Below are 10747 nucleotides of genomic sequence, written 5' to 3'. Positions count from 1 at the left end.
TTCAGACAGTCTGTTGATAAAACCCAGTAAAGAGAAAAGACCACAAAGTTAATAGACTATCACTCCCCCTAAAAAGAACTGATTGTACTGCTCAGGGGGGTCACATACACAGTGAGAGGGGTTGCAGCCAATGCGAGAACAAAAGAATAAAGTGGGGAAAAGTGAGTGGAGCGAAAGAGTGTATTTTGAGTCCTGCGGGTTAATTCAGTGCCTTTCAGCTACAATTGCCGTGTCTAAACATTCATGAGCCGTACAGGGATGGATGAAGGGAGAGAGGGAGGGAGGGAGAAATGAGGGGAATGGATGGAGCAACAGCACAGCGCTCAGACACAAGAGGGAGAGCTGTGTGTGAGCTCATCCACAGCGCTCTGAGCAGGTAGAGCGAGCACAGGAGACAGAGAGAGAGCGTGCAGGAGGAGGAAAGTGAAAGAAGGAGAGAGAGAGGGAGTCTGTCTCCTCACCTGAAGATTACTTTGTCTCACACTTCATTCACCCCGAGTGCTGGAAGGAGCAGCGAGGTAGGAGCTGAGTTCATCAGGAGTTGCCAGCGCTTGCTCTCTGGTCTTTTTCTTTTCTTTTTTTTGAATCCCCTCTTGCCTGGTCTTTCCTGCGCAGGGGGTCAGCTGGACTTTTCTCTGCAAGAAAAACCCCACAGTGCAAAGATTGAGATAGAAAAACCAACACGTCGGGGAGGAAAGTGAGAAAATTGCAGTAAATCCCAGTGTCTGCGAAGGAAAAGAAGTTCAGAGAAGCTCCAAAAGGTAAGGATTTTAATTTATTCCTCTCTTTTCCAAATCATCTAATAAAAACATAATTATCAGAACAACCTGTAACAAGGTAAGTCAAATCCTTGCATTTTAAGAGCTTGTGCAGAGTGCGTCTTTGTCCAGTGGGTGTGTATTAGAGCCATCATTTACGGACTTCGAGGAGAAGCAGCAATGTGCACTTGCAGTGGCAGGAAGTTGACTCAGGAGGATGGGTTAATAATACAAGAAAAAGCAGAGGGACAGCTCGAAGTACAGTGACAGAAACAGGGAAAAAATACATGAGTGTGAAGGAGAGTTGAACTGAAAGAGAGAGAAAGAGAGAGGGGAATAGGAGGAGGAGGGATAGAGTGGAGTGGCGGGGGCTCGCTGGCAGCCAATTCAGTAACCAAGGCAGCTGACATGAGGGAGAGCCAACAGGGGGACAGTGGGATTTCTATTTTTCACCCTTGCCGAGATACGCCGGGGCTCTGCCAAGTCCCCTGCCTCATCCCCCATGGATAAAGATTTCATTGTGTGCCGCTGTGACTGAATTCATTAAGCATCTACATGTACTCTCCCCTGGCCGCACTACTCTCTTATGCTCCTTCCTCTCTCCAGCTTATACTCACTCTACACGACTGCTCCGCCTCTCTCGCTTTCATTGTAGTCTCAATTGGCCCAGCTCAACTTGTGTTGCATCAACAGTTGTATTTTTTTTCCCCAAAGCTCTGCAGTGGATGATACTGTGAACACAATTTTGGCAAGAATGACCCCAAAGTTTATTAAGCCTGGCTTCAGGATGCCACATGGGGTCGCTCTATGCAGGTGGGGGGGACATGGGAGATTTATTAGATGGCAGCTTGGGAACTTTGCTGGCATTAATAACAGGAAGGGCTGTGAAATCCCACAAAACATGAAAAAATGCAACATTAGAGTGGCTACCTGTTATATCACTGACATTTTTATACTACAGTGGATCACATAAGTGTGTTTTTGTGTTCCTTAGTCTTATTTAGCTCATGTCCACAAAACTGCTTTTGTTTGCTCTCATCAGTTTTTAGCTTGTGTCTTAGGGCAAAAGCACCAAAATGCCACCTGATGAATATAGCAGATTTACAAGAGCTTATAAATAGACATAAATGAAAGAATGAAATGAAAGTTGTTCTGTTTTTTCTGGATGTTTGCATTTGCTAACAAACAAATCAGTGTGTTGCTTGCAGCTCGTTTGTGCTGCCCCCAAGTGGGCAAAAAGCTTGTTGCCGTAGGTTTCGGTTGGTGTTTTACTGTTTTTGCTTGTTTCTGCTAATTCTTGTGGTCAACACACACAGAAAAAAAACAATTATTTGACAACTGACCTAAAGATTGTTCCTGGTTGTCAAGTAATTGTTCCGAAAGAAAAAGATGAGTTTGTCTGCCAGCAAGCACACGCGAAGGCTAACAAGAAAAAATTCATTAAATTTAGTGAAACGGCAAAACAATGCATTAAATTAAAATTTATCTAATAAAAAATAGTCAATAAGTGAGCTCAGAGCTGTTTTATCACCCCAAAATTGTTTATGGCAGCACATACATTGTGGGCTCTTTTTCTGCCAAGCACGCCATTTATTTTCTTCTACGCACTTATGCTAGTCCCCCAGAGTTTATGTTAATTTCTCAAACTTTTATTCGACCCCATCTCTGACTTTAGGGAATCTTTAATTAGTTTCTAGAAGCAGTGACACTAGTGATTCTTGACAACATTAATTAAAAATTGTTTTTCTTTAAAAAAAAATCACAATTTATTCAAAAGGTCACGCTGAAAATGAAGGTACTGCTTCATTAAAAAGGAGAACGTTTGAAGTAAGAGAAAGCTCGATTCAGATGTTGTTTGTGCTCACTTTTTGTGCATTAGCCTTTCCCTGCCTTTCTCTCCACACTGAAGACCATGTTATCACCCTTTAGGTAAAAGGCTAGTATAGCCTTTATGGGCTCCTTATTGTTTCCAAGATGTGAGGCGCTTCGCTTGTGGTGAAATCAATAGCCCAGTAAATTCTTAATTGAATGACTGCAGGGCTTGGAGCCTGATGGTGCTTTATGGGCTACCAGAAGGCGCCTTTGAGAGCAGACAAAATAACAAGGACCCTGCTGGCATTGTTGTGGTCTGGGAAGCAACGTCATGTCAATCAGCCAGGCCTGGCAGGCAACAGCGGCTGTGGGACGGCGTTAGCGCTTGTACACCTGCCATGTTATGCTTGAGTTGAAGCGGGTGTCACTTTACCTCTAATTAGCTTTTCTTCCTTTGAAATACTTTTTATGGCTCATTTGATCATCACGCAGTACATTTTCTCAGTGCTATTTGACACCGGGGAGCCGTGTCACAGGTACCGTTGCTGTGATCGAAGATGGAAAACCGCCTCTGGGGTATAAAATTTGGAACATGACCAGATACGTTTCGTGCACAGGAAACACCCGCGTGGTATTGTGCGGCGGAGCGGATCCTTTTGTCGGAGTTGTAAGTCATCTGTCTGAGCAACTGATGGATTGTCTTGACCTCGGGGCGCTCGCTGCCACTTCAGCAGAAACAAAAGACTACGATGCATACTTTTGGCCAATTTGTTAAATGTCACACTCGTTTAACAGTGCAGTGTTTCACCCATCAGTTTGTTAACTAGTTGGGATGAGACAGTTATATGCAATTTTTAATCAAGTCCAAATTTTCAAATATTTTCTTTATTCAGAATAAAAAAGCTGGTTGCTAATTGTTTGTTATTATCCTCAACATCATCATCATCGTTATCATTATGATTATACTGTAACAAAATAATTCCTCAAATCTGTTATAAATATAGTATTGTCTAGTTGATGCATTAAGTAATATCATGAAAACTGGTATTCTCTGAGCCATTCTTGCCAATGGCAGAAGAGCTTTTTTGGCAGAAGAGCTGCTCTGGTAGTCATAGAGTGCTGAAAAGCTTATTTCATGAGGGTCCTGCACGGCAACTAGTATCCAACATTAGTTCTCAGCTCTCTCACTCTCAGCTGCAATCGGCCAGCTAGAACAGGTATGAAAATGGGCATGGCTCAATTTGCTTCTGGTGTTTATTGCTCATTGCTAGTCGTGCTGAATATCAGGTCATGGACAACAGCTGCAAACTTCAGAGAAACTCTAGGCAGCAGAGTCTCTCACGACACCTCTCCTTCACATATTTAACACACTCCAGCGATGTGCACTAAGTTGCTGGGTGTTATCTTTGAAAGTGAATATTGCACGTTTTTGTGGGGTGTTTACTGATCTGAACCCAAAAAAGGGAAAATACTAAAAGTATTCATTAAAATGTGTTTTATGTTTTGAACTAAATATCCAGAAACCATAAAATGATGAAAACCAATTTGGTAAATGGTGTTAAAACAAGGCTCTTTACTTCATTCTTTACCGGCAGAAACAATAGAGCCCACATTGGTACATTCAGATTTGATGCTTTAGGATATATTTGCTAACTTTGTGTTCATTGCATTTACCAGTACATAGCCTTATCCACACTAGCCAAGTGCAACAATATGCAAAATCTGGAAATATTCATAGAAAATAAGCTGATGAAAACCACTTTCGTTCAACAACCTCACACTGGCTGCGATTAAAAGAGGACATTTTATCACAAACTTTAGCAAAGAGCAGGACTACTTATGCTTTGGAATTTACATTTTCTTTACAAAAACAGTCACAATTTACAGTTTAGACCCTGAACTCTAAAGTAGGCAAAGTTTCTTGATATTTCGTTTCCTCATTAGCTCGATTGGCACCATGTAAGCAAAGAAATTATGTCTTTCTTAAGCCACACTGGTGTGCCTTGACACACCATTGGGAAACCACTGCATGAGGGGGCACAGCTCAATTGGAGGTCAATCCATAGCAGGTGGAGCATCTTTTATGTAAGGGATATCATGACAGGAATGCAATAGGAGCTTGGTAGCACCCGCAGCATCCATACGACAAACAGCTACATGAAATATATATGTGCAAAATGTTAATGCTGCAAATATAAAATATAGACACATAGCATGACTACTCAATGGCACACAGGAAAGTCTGACTTATGTGGCAAACACACATACAAAGACTCTTTATTTAAAGCATACCACTCAACACCACCGTTATCTGGAAAATCAACAATGATCCAATAACAAGCATACCGCAAAGTAAACAAAGACGAGACAACAGCAGCTATGCGCTGGCTGCTATGAAAGCCCGATTTAGTTAATAGCCATCCATGAAATAGTCTCGAGCTCTACAGATTTATGTGCTCATTATCCTTTTCCCCTTATTTAAAGGGTGAGAATGGCCACCTTCAAAGGCTGAGGCCTTGATGGTGGATATATTTACACCAGAGACTCAAGTTTAAGTCTTCAGATTTCACAGACATTCACACTCCACTCGTATTGTTTTTGTTTGTTTGTTTGTCTTTTAAAATATGTTACAAAATAAAAATATGTCACTTGCTTAACTTTAGGCATTAAAAACTACTTGGTTAGGTTTAATATAGAAAAACTACCGTATTTTCCGCACTATAAGGCACACTTAAAATCCTTTCATTTTCACAAAAAACGACAGTGCACCTTATGAATGAATTCTGGTTGTGCTTACTGACCTCGAACCAATTTCAGGTGGTACACGGTGCTCAAAAATCTGTCAGAAATGTTCTAGTACAACTTTGGTAAGCTACGAAGCCGCACTGCTTGATGGATTGTCGGAACATTACGGCTACCATAGTCAGGAGCCTCGCGGAGTAATCTGGGTCCAAAACTCCATCTGCTTCAGGTCCCAAAGTCAAACAAACACTGCAGCATCACTGAGAGTTAAAAACTGTCTAAATTCTTTCATATTTAACTAAATGATCAGCGTTGCTGATTTACCAGGTGTAACAACTAAGTTTAACAATCAGGCATCTATGAAAACAGAATTTATTAAATTTGACGCAGTTAGAAGTTAGCAGGAAGTTAGCTTGCTAGTTTCCACCGAAACATGATATAGCATGTTCTGACTGAGAGATTTCTGAAATAATTAAAACGTACAGCTCTGCTATCACTTCAGACATAAATGAAGACAGAAAACTAAACAGCAGTGACGTTTGTAGGGTTATTGAAGTTGGGCTAGCTGGTATATAATGATGTGCTACGTGATCGCTAGCTAACACAGCTATGTTAGCATAACATAAACAGTGAAGCTGGATGATGCTAATGCTTGTTTCGCTTAATGCGCCTTATAATCAGGTGCGCCTTATTGTCTAAAAAATATGGTAGTTGGTTAGGTTTAGGCATTAAAAACATCTTGATACTATTTTGAGTTTAGGCATTACAAAAACTTTGTTCGGTTTACGCATTGAAAGTCACTAGGGTTGGTTTAGGCACAAAAATTTTGTTGGTTTGGCAATAAAAATGACATGGTTATGTTTAGGCACTGAAACTACTTGGTTAGATTTTGCAATGAAAACTTTTGCTCAAGAAATTTCTCTGTTTAGGCATTACAAGGACATAGTAGATTTTGAAATTGGAAACACTCTGTTAGGTTTTAGAGTAGACCTTCGTAAAGAAATACCAAAGGTACTTTGGCTGTAATAATGTGGACTAAAAATGGTCCTTTTTTCACTTCATTGAGAAATCCCAAATTGGCGTTCAGATAGATATTTACAGTTGCACCTAACCAAACCAAAATCCACAATTTCCACTGATAAACATCCATCTATCCATCCATTCTTTTCCACTTATCATTATCAGGGTTGAACCCAGGCTGGAGCCTATCCCAGCGATCACAGGGTGAGAGGCGGGGTACACCCTGGACAAGGCACCAGTCTGTCACAGGGCTAACACAGAGAGAGAAACAACTATTTACACTCATCTCACACCTATTGGCAATCTAGAATTACCAATAACACCTGACAAACTACATGAAAGTGGTTTTATTCATTGGTTTCTCTGAAATAAGATGTGGATATGTGGTTCTCTTTGATCACTCCACAGTCTATGATCACTTCACATCCCCAAAGACTTTGGACAAGTTAAACTTGGTGCTGTTTTTCAAGTTAACATAACCAAGTTCAGTAACTGTCGGATGACAGGTTGACAGTTGACAAGGTTGTGTTGACGTTGGAAATGTAACTTTGTTGTTGGCTACATGTACTGCTACAGTTTCACAAAGAAGTTTTTGTTAGAGTTTCTGCTACAACCAGTTCTGCCCAGGGAGATGCTGTTCCTGTTTTAGCCATGATTGCTGGAAGCAGGAGAAGCCTCTGTGCATCTACACCTGCTTATGATTTCAAACAAATAGGCAAAAAAACTTTGGGACCTCTGGTCCTGCACCACATTAGCAGTCAGAACCTGCACATTGCCAGAAGCATCTGTTTAGCGGTTAAAGAAGAGGCACATAGTGAACAAATGGACTCAGGCAGCAGGAAAGTATAACTACAATTTAAACTGTCAGTGCCAACACAGCTAATATAGCTCTGCATCCTTAAAGAACACCTACAGCAAGTAATAAGTCCATTCCCATGGTATTCAGAGTTTTTAAATACAGAAAATATTCTCACTTTCCACCTCAGTGTATATACACTGCTATATTATTCATTGCCTTTGTGCCACATGTGTGCACACAGCTGATAGGTTGGTTGTGCGTTGGAACAAATTCTTCAATACCTGATCACGCACCAAAAGATGCAGGTTTTCATTTCATTAAGCTGATCCTGCAGCTCCCTCTAAACTCAGATGGTGAATTATTCCATGCCCTCCCGGGTTGAAGAAAGCAATCATGTTTCTTTTTTTCGTTTTTTTTTTTTTTCTGGGACTGACTCTCAGGCAATGGACCCATTCAAAATGAGAGTTCCTTACAGTAATAGACAAAAACACCTCATCTTGAAAAATTAATTTGAATTGATTCCCCGTTGTCGTTCCCCCCACTGGTCTGACAGGGTTTTGAGAAGGAAATTTTCAACATTCAAGGCCACATGTAAAAATCAATGTCTAAATGAAGCTGATCGGAGAGATGAGTTTTCTCTCTCAGTGGTCCTCACTGGAGCCAGGAGGGAAAAGTGAGCACATAAACTTTCCTTAACTGTTACGTTGTAGAGCCTGTAGTTCAGTTTTAATTACATATCACCAAATCATAACAGCAGTGCCTGAAGGTGCTTTATATTAAGTTAGAGACCCTACAGTAATATATGATGTTCAGTATGTGTGGCTTTAGCTAATATTAGTTAATATTAGTTGATATTAAATATGCATGTTTCTGACATTAGCTAAGTTTTGCTAATGATAGTCAAAATGTTTCTGGCAAAATTAACACAACGAAGAAGGGCAATCACTCAAAGTACACCTGACAGAATTGTAATTTAAATGGTGATTTTCAAAATAAAACAAAACGTGACTAAAAACAATCTCAACTTCTCAGCTTCTATGTCTATATTTTTAACAGTTCATTCTAATGGTTTTTAGGGTACTAAAATATTCCAAGCATATGATGGCTGAAAATCCCTATGTAGTTCCTTTTACCTTTCATTTTAAGGTGAGTGACAGAATTGGGAAGATAATCATAATATTTCTAAGTCTAGTTAGAAAAACACTGGTGGGGGTTTCAGGCTTAGAACATGGAGTTTACAACACAGGCTTGTCTATGCAGAGCTCTCACACAGAATGAGAGTCAACAGGATGATGTCAGGCTGTCTTACTAATGCCAATAGAGGATTTGAGGAGACCATCACCACAATGAAATTTCACAAGTGTAATTCATGCAACAGCAAATGTGTTCACTGTCAACCTGTTCAAACATCCTACCTGCTCAGTTATGGATTAGATCATCGGGAAAAAAATAAAACACCTAAACTATAATCTACAATTTCATCAAAAGCAAACATCCCCTATTTAATTTTTAACAATCCATCATACAGGCAAAGGGAAAAAATAAACAGCCAGTCGACCTTCAGAGAGGGCCAAAATGATCATCGCATTGCTTTAGGAATATAGTTCGACCTTGGTCCTGGCAGACAGTGATTACATTTTATTGGCCCCGAAAAAAAGGAGCCCAATACTCACCAATGTACTCTGGCTGAATAAAATGGAGTGAGATGGCGAATGAATTATGGTCTCTGGAGTTGGTGTGCTCCAGTCAAATTTTTCTCATAGCAGTGGAGGGGATGAGCTACCATAAATCTGGCCCAGACATCCATTAGGTTTCTGTACTCTGCAGTTCTCAGCATGGTGTTACTCTCTGTGAATTTCTGGTGCATTTTTCCCATACATGCAGTATGTAGTGTGCTCATATGGCTGTGCTCATTTTGCTAATGAATTACTTGAATTGTTGACCGACCACTTTTTGGATTCAATCCATAGATTCATTTTTACAGAGAGAGAGACTAAAGTAAAAGGAATCCAAGGACACCCGGACTTTTTTCAAACACGGACCCATAGAAGACTAAATGCTAACCAGAGTTAGAGCGAGATCTCTAACACTACAAACAGCATGATGCACCACCAATTAGCCAGTATTTGAAAAGAGTAATTAAAGTAAAAGCAGGGGCATGTTTCACCAAAAAGCAACACGAGCCAATTTCTGCTCCTGTCATAATGCTTCATGTCTCCAAAATGTCTGAATAATGATTTAAAATGTACTAAAATGTACTGCGATACATTTGATTTCAAACCTTCCAATTTACATTCAATATGATTTGAATTTAGGCCAATCTGTTGGTCGTGAAGACAATTTTATCACAAATACATTTAGATACGAATGCTGTGTCTATAATTTCCAATCGCTTTTTACAAGCAAGAGTTAAACTTTCTAGATGACTTGGAGTAATAACGGTATAATGATGGCTTGGGTTTATACCAGCTACTGAATGCTGGGCAACCTTGTGTTTGAACTGATCACCCACAAGATATAAACACTGGAGAATTTCTTATTTAAGAGTTCTTTTTTTATAGAGAAAACAAAACACAATAAACATTTCAACCACAAACATAAAAAATTATGTAGCTTCCATGTACGGAAAGTGAATTCCTTAACCTAAAGGATTAGATACCAGCGATTCTGCAGAAACGTCCCTGATGAGTTTATGTGCTGAATTACCAGCTCATGTTAAATAGACAATTAAGCCTATCTTGTAAATGCTGGAAGGTATGTCTGTGTAGGAATCAAGTAGCAGGTATGTGGCTATCAGAGACCAGGGATGCACAACAGCTAACACTTTGATACAGACAAACTGGAACTTTAGTAACCAGTGGTTACCAATGGTCACAGTGGTTACGTCCATCTTTTAAATGATCTCTAGACTTGCATATTTGATTCCTTGTAAATGTCCTACATGGCTGTTTCTAGCAACCATCTCTCTTTAGGTGATATGTGATACTAAATCACATATCTAATTTATTAAATACATAAAGGTTTGCTGTGTAATTAGAGATACCAAATTGCATTCACATTGTATTTTTAGCAAAAATTCTGCAAAAGTTCACGAGTTATTAGTGTGCTTTGAGTTGATATAGACACCCAAAACTGCTGAAGTCTTTCTTGGCTCATGGTTGAACTTTTCATTAAACACGAGAGGCAATAAAAAGATTTATTTTCTGAGATATAGTGTGCTGTAACTGAAGCTGTTTTCACCTTCTTTTCATGTCCAAGCTTGATGTGAAACTTGTTACTACAGTCCTAAGCAGGAGAACATTTCTTTTTGCCCGTCATCTGTTCTCAACTTCACACGTATGTGTGTGTGTTGTGTGTGTGTGTGTGTGTGTGTGTATTTGAATCAGCGCAGATTGCTCATGAAATACGACCTCTGGAAAAGTTTCCTGTCCGCATTCTCCTCTTTGAACTCCAATCCATTATCTCCAGGTATCAAATTCATCCCAACAGGTGTAATGTGGTAAATGATACGGGCTTGTGGCAGCTTGCCACAGATGCAAGGATTAAAGAGAGGATTGGGTGTCCGGTGCTGGATGCTCACAAACACACACATATACACAAGCATACCGTACACATT

The 10747-nt window shown here is 39.9% G+C and overlaps 1 protein-coding gene across 3 annotated transcripts in view; it reads left to right on the top strand.

The window, feature by feature from the left end:
- Positions 1 to 328: 328 nt before the first annotated feature.
- Positions 329 to 10747, top strand: part of LOC100705732 (cadherin-20) — a 100396-nt gene continuing 89977 nt past the window's right edge. For 2 of the 3 annotated variants that reach the window (XM_025910096.1, XM_019362996.2), the window contains exon 1: positions 329 to 761. The gene's annotated coding sequence lies outside the window, so the exon portion shown is untranslated. The remainder of the gene's footprint in view (positions 762 to 10747) is intronic. The other variant, XM_005449102.4, reaches the window with a different exon arrangement.

This window comes from Oreochromis niloticus, linkage group LG9 (assembly GCF_001858045.2).
Source record: "Oreochromis niloticus isolate F11D_XX linkage group LG9, O_niloticus_UMD_NMBU, whole genome shotgun sequence".
NCBI classification, from domain to species: Eukaryota; Metazoa; Chordata; class Actinopteri; order Cichliformes; family Cichlidae; genus Oreochromis; species Oreochromis niloticus.
This window is presented reverse-complemented; position numbering and strand designations above follow the sequence as displayed.